The following is a 12,685-nucleotide window of genomic DNA, read 5'->3' on the forward strand; positions in this document are numbered from 1 at the left end:
TTGATTTCAGTCCGTTTCCAGCCAGAAAAGACATCGCACAGTGAAACGCCAAAAACATGAACCTAATTCACTAGAGGCCAAACCATCGAATATGTTCACAGGGTGTCTTTGGGAGATTTAACGTAAGAATATTGCCTACAATCTGATGAAAGTTGAAATTGGGCATAGCATACTACGATGAAAACAAAATAAAATAACTCATTATACTGACGAGAAAACGGGAGTTCAATAAAAAAATGAGAATGAAGTCTATACCTTTCTGAAATTAAAGTAAAGAGCGTAATTTTTTTTTCTCTCCAAGAGCATTGTTCTCTGGACTCCCCTTTTCGCTCGGCTGCTGTCAGTTCAATCGAAGATGGCGTCTAAATAGTAAGCACTCCGCGAGCGTGTTGTACGGTTTTACGAAACGCATGGTCATCGTGGAAAAAAGTTTACCGCAACCACTTTCGAAACGAAACCATGCCCGTGAGTACAGTTTACCGGACCCTGACATCCCTAAGCATGAACCGAAAGGCTAGTAGCAGCGAAGATAATGACGAATAAGAAGAAGGAAGCGTTGAAAAAGCTGTTCGACAACAACGACGGAACGAGTTTGCGCGACGCCGGCCGAAAATATCACTGCTCCCATTGATTCACCGAACCCTCAAGATGGAGGACATCATCTGTCGGAAGAAGGCTCAGTCCTTCGAGTATCCGGACGAGCAGATAGCGATCATGAAATCGCCAGTGCAGGTAGATGACAAAGAACTACCGCGGGACGTGCCGGACGACGACAGTTACTTTCTGCCCTCGAAGACCCACATTCCAGGAAATGACAACTACTATTCCAGCGACAACGGCCACAAAATATAAGTTTTAGCATAAATTTGAAAAAAAAAAAGTTATGCTGTGCATCGCCATATCGGACAGAGGGATTTCAAGCCGAGCGATCTGGCCATCAATCAACATGTGTACCAGGAGGAGTGTCTTGAGAAAATTCTTCTGCCGTTCTTAAAGGAGCATCATGCGGATGAGAATTACGTCTTCTGGCCGGACAAAGCGTCTTCCCATTACGCAAAGAAGACACTGGAGTATCTTGAGCAGTAAAAGATACCGTACGTGCCGACAGAAAGGAACCCTACCAACTTGCCCCAGTGCCGTCCCAATGAGGACTTTTTCTGCTCACTCAGTTCCCTAGAGTACAAAAATAGCACTATTCCACACGATCGGGGAGCAGAACGAAAAAAAAATGGCGAAAGTTTACGGTGCCAGGAAACCCCTGGTGAAGAAATTAAAAAAAAAATGGAACCGGGCTTCACAAATTAAAACCAAAGTTTGTATGGAGAACTAGAGTGGTTCTACAAGGTAGATATCAATGAAAATGGTCATCTACAATTTTCACATAAACTCTTACATAAAATGCTTATTACATCGAAAAAGTAATCTATGCAAGTTTTTAGCACAATCGGACATCATTAAGGGAGTGCGGCATTTGAATATTGATTTCATAATATAAGAAAAAATCCAAAGGTGGAGTACATGAAACGTTGAAAATCGATTTTTTTTTTGTCGAAATATGTCTAAAAATAGCATAAAATATCAGCATCTAGTGCAAAACAAACGAAAACCGCTAAAAACAAATTTAAAATTTGTTTTAGATCCAAGGACTTAGACAAGGAATTCGAAAATCGAAAAGTTTATTGTAATGTCCTATGATTGCAAAAAAAAAATCCCATCGAACTAAGCTTGGGAGCAGATATAAAGCTGACAGGGCTTCTGGGTTCCAACTACAACAAAGTGAAAATATTTTGAAAATTTAATTATAATTGGTGAACCAAGGATACAAATCGAGCCCCAAAATTAGTCGGAACGCTAGACGCAACAAAATTGAAAATCTATTAATATTATGACATGGACAATTAATTTTCCCGTGACATTTCTTTTACCAACGAAATATCTTTGGCGGGATTTACCAATAAAAATTTAACTCGGGTTCAAGTTGATTTAAGACTAACTATTTATTACTATATACAAGGCTATTTATATAATGATTTGGGATGTACCCTATTTGACATCAAACTATCGAGTCTGTGCAGAAGGCGAAATAAAAGGGTATGGTTTTGAATTTAATCTGCTTTGATCGAGTGCGATTCGTTTGTACTGATCGAGGCAGAATATCAAAAATGATTACAATTGGCGTAAAAGAAAAGGAAAAAAAATAAAGGATTTTTTTGTCTTCGATCGAGTGCAGGTTGAGTGATGATGACGGTTTCGATGGTCATGGTTTGATGATTACCGTATCGGTTGCGATCGCCGCTGACATGTTAATAACATGCTGATGATGCCACATTACTCCCCTCCTAGATGAGGCGTCGGTCTAGCGGTAGCGAAGAGGAATGCCGGCAGGCTTGTATCAGTGGAGGCAGCAGCGGGACAATGGCTGCTGTTGCTCATCAGTTGTGTATGCTGGTTTCAATCGGTCGATCGAAACGTTTTTCATCCGGCCTTTGACGAGTACCTTGAAGTATTGGCTGCTTCGACGTACCACCTAAAATGGGCCATCATAAGGGGGCGATAGCGACGGTTTCACGGAGTCATCGCGGATGAAGACGTGCTTGCAGCTTTGTAGATCACGATGCACAAAGACGTCACGTTTACCGTGCCATGCTGTTGCTTTGGGTTTAAGATTCTGCATGGCCTCTTGTAGCTAGATGACGAAATCTGTTTCGCTGTTATTGGCAGAGTTTTCGACGAAAAACTCGGATGGTATTCGGAGAGTAGAACCATACACCATCTCAGCAGGGGATGCTCCGATGTCTTCCTTGTGGGATGTTCGCAGGCCAAGTAAAATCATCGGTAAATGATCAGACCACCGATCCGGGTTGTGGCAAAGAATTGCTGCTTTAAGTGTCCGATGCCACCGTTCGATGATGCCATTCGCTTGCGGATGGTATGCTGTTGTTCGCAGGTGGCTGATGCCCAACATGCGAACCAACTCGAAGAATAGAGATGATTCAAACTGCCGTCCTTGGTCGGTAGTGACGTAGATAGGCACGCCGAATCGAGCAATCCATCCGGTGACGAGTGCATGAGCGATCGTCGGTGCAGTCATGTCTGGAACGGGAATGGCTTCTGGCCATCGAGAGAACCGGTCGATGATGGTTAAGCAGTAACGATGACCGTTGCTTAGGGGAAACGGTCCCACAATGTCTACGTTGATGTGAGAGAATCGACCATCTGGCGGCATATATTGGGTGACGGGCGATTGAGTGTGGCGAGTCACCTTGGACCGTTGACACTGCAGGTAGTTCCTGGCGAAAGCGATACTGTCTTTCCTAACGTTAGGCCAAACGAATCGTTGGGTTATCAATTTAGCCGTAGCACGTGTACCAGGATGGGAGAGATTGTGCGTCGCTTGAAGTGCAGTGTTACGAAAAGCTTTCGTAATGAACGGTCGAATTTGATTGCCAGAACAATCACAAAACAATTGTTTTGAACTGTCTGGAACGGTATAAAGCAATAATTTTAAAGAGGTATTTTGTTTACCTTTAACAATGTTCTGAATCTCCTCGTCGGTTTGCTGATCGTCAGCAAGGGCATCGAAATCGACTGCGGGGACGACTTGAACTGCATCGATTCGGGACAATAAATCGGCTACGATGTTTTCCTTGCCAGAAATGTGTCGGATGTCTGTCGTAATCTGCCCGATGAAGTCCAATTGGCGTGCTTGACGATTGGAGGCCTTGTCGAGCTTCTGACGGAAAGCGTATACGATTGGCTTGTGATCCGTATATACGTGACAACTGCGTCCTTCCACCATGTATTTGAAGTGTCGTATCGCAAGGTAAATTGCAATTAGCTCACGATCGTAGGTGCTGTAACGAAGCTGAGCCGAGTCGAATTTTTTCGAAAAGAATCCAAGTGGTTGAATGTTCCCATTAACGACTTGGTGTAGAACTGCACCGACTGCCTTATCGGACGCGTCCACCCAGAGAGACAGCTCGGGCGACTTCGCAGGATGTGCCAGCAAGGTTGCCTCTGCGAGTTGCTGCTTGCACCTTTCAAACGCTGCAGTAGTTTCGTTGGTCCAGGTTAATGGAGTTCGATCGTTGCGTTTATTACCTGGAGTAAGCGCCAACAGCGGTGTTTGAGCTTCGATTGCATATGGCATAAATCGTCGATAAAAGTTGATCATCGCCAAAAAACTTTTTAACTCCTTTACTGTAGACGGTTTTGGAAAATTTTGAACAGCTTTCACTCGTTCTGGAAGAGGGTAGATTCCTGCGGCAGTGACTGAATGCCCCAGAAAAGAGATTTCCGTGCAACCAAACTCGCATTTTGCAACATTGATTGCTAATTCGTGTTACTCTAATCTCTCAAACAGCTGGCGCAAATGATCGCGATGTTCTTCCGGCGATGACGAGACGATGAACAAATCGTCGATGTATGGAAAGACGAAATCCAATCCTCGAACGACCTCGTGTATAAGTCGCTGGAATGTTTGAGCAGCGTTCCGCAGACCAAACGTCATGAATGAAAACTCGAAAAGTTCGAATGATGTCGTAATGGCCGTTTAGGGGATGTCTTCAGGATGAATCGACACTTGATGGAACGCTTTCTGCAGGTCAATTTTTGAGAAAATAGTTTTACCTTGCAAAATCGTCGTGAAATCCTGCAGATATGGCAGCGGCTATCGATCCGAAATCGTCTGGGCATTCAGAGCACGGTAGTCCCCACATGGACGCCAAGATCCGTCGGCTTTCTTGACCATATGAAGCGGGCTGGCCCAATTGCTGGAAGACGGTCTGCAGATACCCAGCTTCATTAGTTGCTCAAATTCACTGCGGGCTGCCTCCAGTTTATCTGGTGGTAAACGTCTCGGTCTAGCGTGAACGGGTTGGCCAGTCGTTTCGATTCGATGGACAATCGATGATTTGCTCACCGTACCTGGTAGTTTTAACCGCGTGATGTTTGGAAATTCGGCTAGCAACTCAGCGTACGGCGAAACTGTTTTCACGGAATAATTGTTGGTTCGTGCCAGCACTCCTGCTGATTCGAGTTGGGTGGTGTTGTCGATGAGGCGATTTCGTTTTAGGTCGATCAGCAAATCGAAATTGCGAATCAAATCGGCTCCAATTATTCCAGTCGAGACGTCAGCGATCAGGAACGACCAGAGGAATTCACGGCGAAGACCAAGATTTACCTTAAGAAGGGCTTCTCCGTAAACGTTGATAGGCGTCCCATTGGCGGCAAACAGTTTCATTGTTGTTGGTTTCATCCGACTTGAATTGAAACCTCTCGGTATCACGGACACGCCGGCGCCAGTGTCGATTAAAAACTGCATACTTATTGTCGTGTCCGAGATTTTTAGGCGAAAAATTGTGTTAGCATTGGAAGGTTCAACTGCTTCCTCTGCACACTCAAGCGGACGGCATCATTGATTATTCGTTGAACCAGCGCACTGGCTGAACGAGCATGGCTTTCTGCATCGCCGCGCTTCGTTTCCGAAAACGCGATGGTGCCAGCACAGTTCGTGTAGAACTGGCGTTTTATCACGCTACACAAATTTTGTCTTACCATCGTTGTGTGAACGGGAACGCGATCGTTCGCGGGAACTGCCACTGCTACGTGATGAAAGTACCTTCTCCAGTTTGCTCGACAGCTGCGCGATTTCTCGTTGAAGGCTTTCGATGCTGCATTGTGCTGGTTTTTCAGGAGCTAGGCGTGACGTCAATCCTTGTTGCATCTTTGATTCGACTGCGTTGATGTTGCGAAGTCCCATTGACTCGACGATGGCATCCGCGATTGTTGTCCTTTCAGCAGCATCTCCTTTTGACGCTATTACAGCTGCTTGTGCGTGCGGGGGCAGTCTTGTGGCCCACAAATCCAGTAACACAGTCTCACCAAGAGAATTCCCAGCAACACGACTCATTTCGTTAAACAGCTGGCTGGGTTTCATGTCTCCGAGCGGCATATCTGATAAAACACGTTGCAAGCGGCGCTGTTGGCTGTCGACGAAATGTTCAATGAGCTTCCTTTTAATATACGTGTACTTTTCGTTGTTGGTCGGCGTGCCGTCAATAATCGCTCGCAGCTCCGTGAGCCTATTTGGTGGAACTTGCGCCATCACGATGTTATATTTCCGCGTGTCGTGAACTGCACCACCGATGCCAGTAGCTGCGAACCAAAACTCCAGCGACAGTACGATTCAATATTTGAATCACTCATACTCGGCGGCGGGAGACGTGGTGAACTAATTGATTCCAGCTGCATGCTACCCGCGGATTTGGGAGCATCGTCGTTCGAATCAGGCATCGCACTAAAACGTTCAGGACCGACGACCGATTTACTTCGAACGCGTACAGCAGAATATTAAACTGCTAAAAATTTACGATCACGTCGGGGTCACCACTTTGGCGGGATTTGCCAATAAAAGTCTAACTCGGGTTCAAGTTGATTTAAGACTAACTATTTATTACTATATACAAGGCTATTTATATAATGATTTGGGATGTACCCTATTTGACATCAAATTATCGAGTCTGTGCAGAAGGCGAAATAAAAGGGTATTGTTTTGAATTTAATCTGCTTTGATCGAGTGCGATTCATTTGTACTGATCGAGGCAGAATATCAAAAATGATTACAATTGGCGTAAAAGAAAAGGAAAAAAAATAAAGGATCTTTTTTGTCTTCGATTGAGTGCAGGTTGAGTGATGATGACGGTTTCGATGGTCATGGTTTGATGATTACCGTATCGGTTGCGATCGCCGCTGACATGTTGATAACATGCTGATGATGCCACATATCTTTTTTCCTTCATCTTCTTGCTTCTTGCTTCTTGCTTCTTGCTTCTTGCTTCTTGCTTCTTGCTTCTTGCTTCTTGCTTCTTGCTTCTTGCTTCTTGCTTCTTGCTTCTTGCTTCTTGCTTCTTGCTTCTTGCTTCTTGCTTCTTGCTTCTTGCTTCTTGCTTCTTGCTTCTTGCTTCTTGCTTCTTGCTTCTTGCTTCTTGCTTCTTGCTTCTTGCTTCTTGCTTCTTGCTTCTTGCTTCTTGCTTCTTGCTTCTTGCTTCTTGCTTCTTGCTTCTTGCTTCTTGCTTCTTGCTTCTTGCTTCTTGCTTCTTGCTTCTTGCTTCTTGCTTCTTGCTTCTTGCTTCTTGCTTCTTGCTTCTTGCTTCTTGCTTCTTGCTTCTTGCTTCTTGCTTCTTGCTTCTTGCTTCTTGCTTCTTGCTTCTTGCTTCTTGCTTCTTGCTTCTTGCTTCTTGCTTCTTGCTTCTTGCTTCTTGCTTCTTGCTTCTTGCTTCTTGCTTCTTGCTTCTTGCTTCTTGCTTCTTGCTTCTTGCTTCTTGCTTCTTGCTTCTTGCTTCTTGCTTCTTGCTTCTTGCTTCTTGCTTCTTGCTTCTTGCTGCTTGCTTCTTGCTTATTTTTTACGTGAACATGGCTTGTTCTTTTTTTTAAGAAATCTCACATCCCAAGTGAGCCATCTTTGCGTGCCACCGTTAGTGTTAACAAGCTTCCTCTCTAGATGCACTCATTCAGCGCAGAAATTGGAGCAGTTCTCAGTGCATACAATTCATACGAGGAAAGTTTGCTTCCCTCCAAGAAGGTAACAATAGCAGCAACAGCAGCAGAAATAACAAAAACAACAACAAGAACAACAAACCTACATCCATTGCTTTGTGGGCGGCCGCACCGAGCGGGATGTAAGATTTGCGTGGTTGTGTGTAAGCTAGTTTCTTCGCCGGCAGCCAAATGAAAATCTCGTTTAGCGTGGAATTAAAACAATTTTATAATTTGTTTTGAAAACTTTTGCAATTATATTGCGTTTTATTATTTGCATAAGGGTAGCTTCGGTATATACCCCGTGGGAAGGGGAGGTAGAACAACTTGTAAAGAGGTAAAAAGTAAGCAAGTTAGATAGTGAAAATTGGAAAGTTAGCAGCAAGACAAGCACTTCCGTTCGAATGCTCCACGGCACAAACAAGGGCATGCAGAAAAAGTCGAGAGAAAACTTGGGTAAAATTGCACCACCGGGATTGCCCCGGAAAACTGGGCGGAAGCGTGTGTGCGATCTACGGAACAGACACGTTCCGCCAGTTTGCACGGTATATGTGTGCTATAATTGTAATTCTCACCCGACTATGTCCCGCTCAAATGGGTTGATGTCAGGGATGATCGTAGAGACGCGCGGGATGTTCATACCCAAGTGAGGCTAGTTGAAACATTGGGAAGTTGGTTACGGAGGCAAAAACTTTCATTTACCACTAGTTGTCATTTGAAGAGTTTACACAGAATTCTGACAACTGGAGTACTGACTACATAGTAAACTGAACTTATATATTTCCAATCGTTGGCTCGTCTGAACTGCTTAGGAGTAGTTTTGTCTTGTAGCGATGTCATTGAACAGGTAGGAAGGTTATGTGGGTTCATTGTCAACACAAATCAGCTGGTTGGGAAGAAAATAGCAGTATCGCACATCCCATCGCAATTTCTAATTGTATCTCAAAATTTTACTCGATTCCATGCGAACTCGCGATACGGTCTGTTAAGTCAGAGACTCCACATTTGAAAACATTGTGTTACGTAAGTACAATCGAAGTAAAACATGTTTTGATAACAATTCTATTTCTGATTAAGGAGTAATATATATATTGAGGTCGGTCAAAAAATCGAAAAAGGTTCTTTTATGTTAAAGTATAGGTTTGTTATAGAATGTTATCCCAAATTTTTGAAGATATCCAAGCAAAATAAATAAATAAGCAATTCGCGTATAATTTCTATAAAAACGCCGGTCCCTTTTGGCTGAACATTGAATATCCAAGTAGGCAAAAACAGAAAGTGCTACTTGATAAAATTTCAATATAAAATATTTATTATTTGTCCAGAGTAGATCGATTAGTGAACTTCCACCGGTATAATAATAAGGTATATGAAACAGTAGTATGTCTTGTGCTAATATTTGCATCAGTTGAGCAACCAGATAATTTGTTGCACATTTCAAATTGTTGTCTAAGAGCTGCCAGTTAATATTTCGTTATTATTTTCTATTATGATAGCTCTCCTCTTTACTCGATGCCAAAAACGCACCAACATAGAGAACAAATATTTGCCTTTGCGTTTCTTCCGTTACGAGTCCCTTCTCGACCATAACAATAATCATCATCGCAGTCATCGTCAGGCCTAAACTGAACTTCGCGCAGCCATTCATGCTGGAAAAACTTTTGTTTTACGCCATTCGTATCCATTGTAACGATGAGATGGAGGATTGTGATTAGTATTCGAATCCAAAACAGCTTCCAATTTCAGTTCATATATTACACTTAACGTAGTCCTCAGTATTGCGCAAAAAATATTCGTTGTTCATGCTTACTTTTATTAATCTACTAACGGAAATTTAGATTTATTTTAGGTTTATCCAAAAAAATAATAATTACAAGCTGTCAATCTATCCTGCAGGCCTGGATGAATCAAAATAGTGATTAGTTTTCCAGCATATACCTCACGCGTACCATAGCATACCTGAGATCATTTTCGGCATACTTGAAAGTTTCTATGGTGTTTATGTGCCTGCTGGATACATGCATAATTTTGGGAAAAACTCTTTTAGAAAATGCGGTGTTGCGTTGCGAAGCACGGTGCTATTCGTAGCTTGCATACCAACGTTTATCATATTGCCTGTAGGTAGTTGACTCATCTTGCTTGTAGGTTAAATGATCGGGAATGAACTTTATCTCTTTTGAGTTCAGGAGACCAATAGCATGAGAATCGTCCTTGCCGTCCACGACCATCTTCACCGATACTTAGGATAGGGTAGGAAATGTTGATGCAATACCTAGTTAAGGGAGGCCACCGACTCAACGACGCTTCCATAGGTAGTACGGAGTTGTATTGAGGGACAGGTATGGGTCTAGGATTCGCCACAAGCAGGCAATGCGACCACGAAATGAATATGTTCTTATGTGGTGGGATGGTTAGTCTCCGAGTATACGAATATCAAAAAGATATTTAGTTATGCTTTTCTTGTGTTTGGGACCAATCATAAAAGCTCTGGATAGTCGGCCATCGAGAGGTATTTACATTTACGGATGTATGGTAACCCTGCTCTAGAATCGTCAAACAGACGTCTCAATTAATCATTTCAAGCTAAGACAAGGCGTGACAATTGGCTTTTTATTTTTGCTTCGACGTTCATCTTTCATTTCGTTCATTTTGCCCCTACTTTAATTAATGAAAATGGACGTCTGCAATATGGTGTATCTTGGATCCACTATATTGATGAAAAGCATCGTTATTCCATGTCATGGGTTTCTGGAGTGGATCGATGAAGCCATTTTATGAAAAATGTTATATTATGACTAGTTGTTTTCAACCACATATACGGCAAATTTAAGGTAAATATTACTATGCCGCACAATTTCTGTTTCATTTGATCATTTTTATTCATTTAAAGACAATAATGTTATTTGTCAAAAGTAATGACTATATTTTCCTATAACTATAGCAACACTGCTAAACATCATTTCACTATTCCTACAGTAACATTTCCTATGGTGCAAGTTGATAGAATCAATCAATCAGGAGATGGAGGACTCTGACATAAAATTGAAAAAAAAACAACCCATGTCATGCCTTGTCTTAGATTTTAAGTAACTCATTCCATACACAATCCGGAGCTCACCATCTCCCAGCTGTCACCGACGAATAAACGAGACGATACTCCGTCAAATCCGCAAACCACACTAAGTCCGCTCAGTACTCCGAACAGATCTACGAATGAGTTGACTGCGCAGTAGCACTGTCCTGCGTAGGAACCACCGCAGAATTCATACTTTCCAAACAGCAACCCTACTGGCAGAAAACCAAAGTCCCGCTATTCGATCTACATGTTAATCGTGCTATACACAAACCATTTATCTCACGACCACTAACGCCCAGTTGGCCGAGTAGTTCAAATGACGACTGCAAGAAAGCAAGCACCAAGCTGTATGTGTGAATGAATTTGCCTATTGAATACACCTTCGACGGTGATCTGTCTCCGCTGAACTGCTTTGCAGTTGCTAACCAATAACACATCCGTCTTGTGGTGAGCTATTTGCAGCTTGACTCCGTTCATCCAGCTCTCGATCGTCATCTCCGTCATCAACACCTCCACTTCTCCAAGTGTCTCACGCATCACCGTTAGTGACACGTCATCCACGAAACGCACGATTTTCACTTTCTCGAGCAGTCGCAATGTTAAGACCCCATCGTACATCCCGTTCCAAAGAGTTGGACCGAGAATGGAGCCCAGTGGAATGGACGCTGCGACTCACATTGACTTCTGCCCTTCGTTCATCTCGTACAGCAGTACTCTACTCTGAAAGTAGCTCTTCAGGATCTCGATCATTCTTCTGTACAGCGCTGCGGCATTGGGCATTGAGATATACCAGGATCGCAGCTTTCAACGCTTCTTTTGGTATTCCATCCGGCCGAGGGCTTTTTTTATTTGAGTCTTATCAACGCTTTGAGCTCGTTATTAGTTGTTTGCCACTCGGTTGTGTTTGTTCGTTCTTCTCCGCCGCACGAGGACCTCATCTTCGTTATGACGACTAAGTACGCGTTCCCCAGGGATTGGCGTCTACTTCTCAGCACAGCTACTTATGGGAAACTGGCTTGCTAAGCTTTTCAAAGCGCCTCTAGCTTCTCGAAAGGTCACTTACGTTACTCTCTCACTTTCCGATCTTGGTCTCTGAAGCCGCCTTCAGACTCTAAGACAAGCAGCGTGTAGCGTATTGAGCTACTCATCCAACCAAAAAGATTCAAGCCATCTACTGCATGGCTCCAGTTTTCGTGGCATTGTAAAGTCACAATCCTTCTTGTTAGATCAGCCGCATCAACGAGCTTGATTCCGCTGTTCGCCGAAGTGACTCAACAAAGAGGTTTCTGTTAAAGACTTTCACCTTTCACTTTAGCTTGCCGGTCGTCCTTTTCCTTGCTGCAGCAGGGTTCCATTGGCCAATGCGGTAGCGAATCGCCTGGTGGTCGTTATGGGGATACTTCTCGCACACTATCCAGTCCATGTTCTCCGTCGGCGAAGGACTACAGAATTTGGCGGAATTTCTCTCGGTAGCGATGCCCGTTTCGTGAACCAATAAGCTCCCAGTTTTGTCATGATACCAGGAGCCATTTTGCCTCTCGCTTCGCCGAGATCTACTCGTTATAGTCCTTTGCGGTTGACCTAGCCTCCACAATGAGCCGACCGGTAGGTGTCGAGGTCTGTCACCAATTTTCACTACAAGGAAATACTTTTGCAAACGAAACTTTGAGAATTCCATTTAAGATATTAAACATATTTTTGTTTAACATGTTCATTTTTTTTTTCAAATTTTCTTCAAAACTTTTCCCCGAACCCCCCTCCCCGCTACTACGCCACTACCTTCAACAATAACTACTCAAGAAAGTACTGGTGTAAAATCGAAACAAAGTAGCTCCCAGTCTCAAATACCTGAGCTCAGAAAGAGTTTCCAGCACATCAAAAACACCAATTATTCCCCTATCTTAGCAGGCTGAATAAAATTCTCTGACATTGCATTTTAATAAGCTTTCTCACCGCAGTAAAAACATGCAGTTGACTTCAAAATTGCCAGTCCTTTCTGCATCGATGGCTAATTCATCGAATGAGGTCACGGATCTGATCACTGTTCTACAGTGGAATTTCAGAAGCATTATC

The sequence above is a fragment of the Topomyia yanbarensis genome, unplaced genomic scaffold, assembly GCF_030247195.1.
Source record: "Topomyia yanbarensis strain Yona2022 unplaced genomic scaffold, ASM3024719v1 HiC_scaffold_28, whole genome shotgun sequence".
Classification (NCBI taxonomy): domain Eukaryota; kingdom Metazoa; phylum Arthropoda; class Insecta; order Diptera; family Culicidae; genus Topomyia; species Topomyia yanbarensis.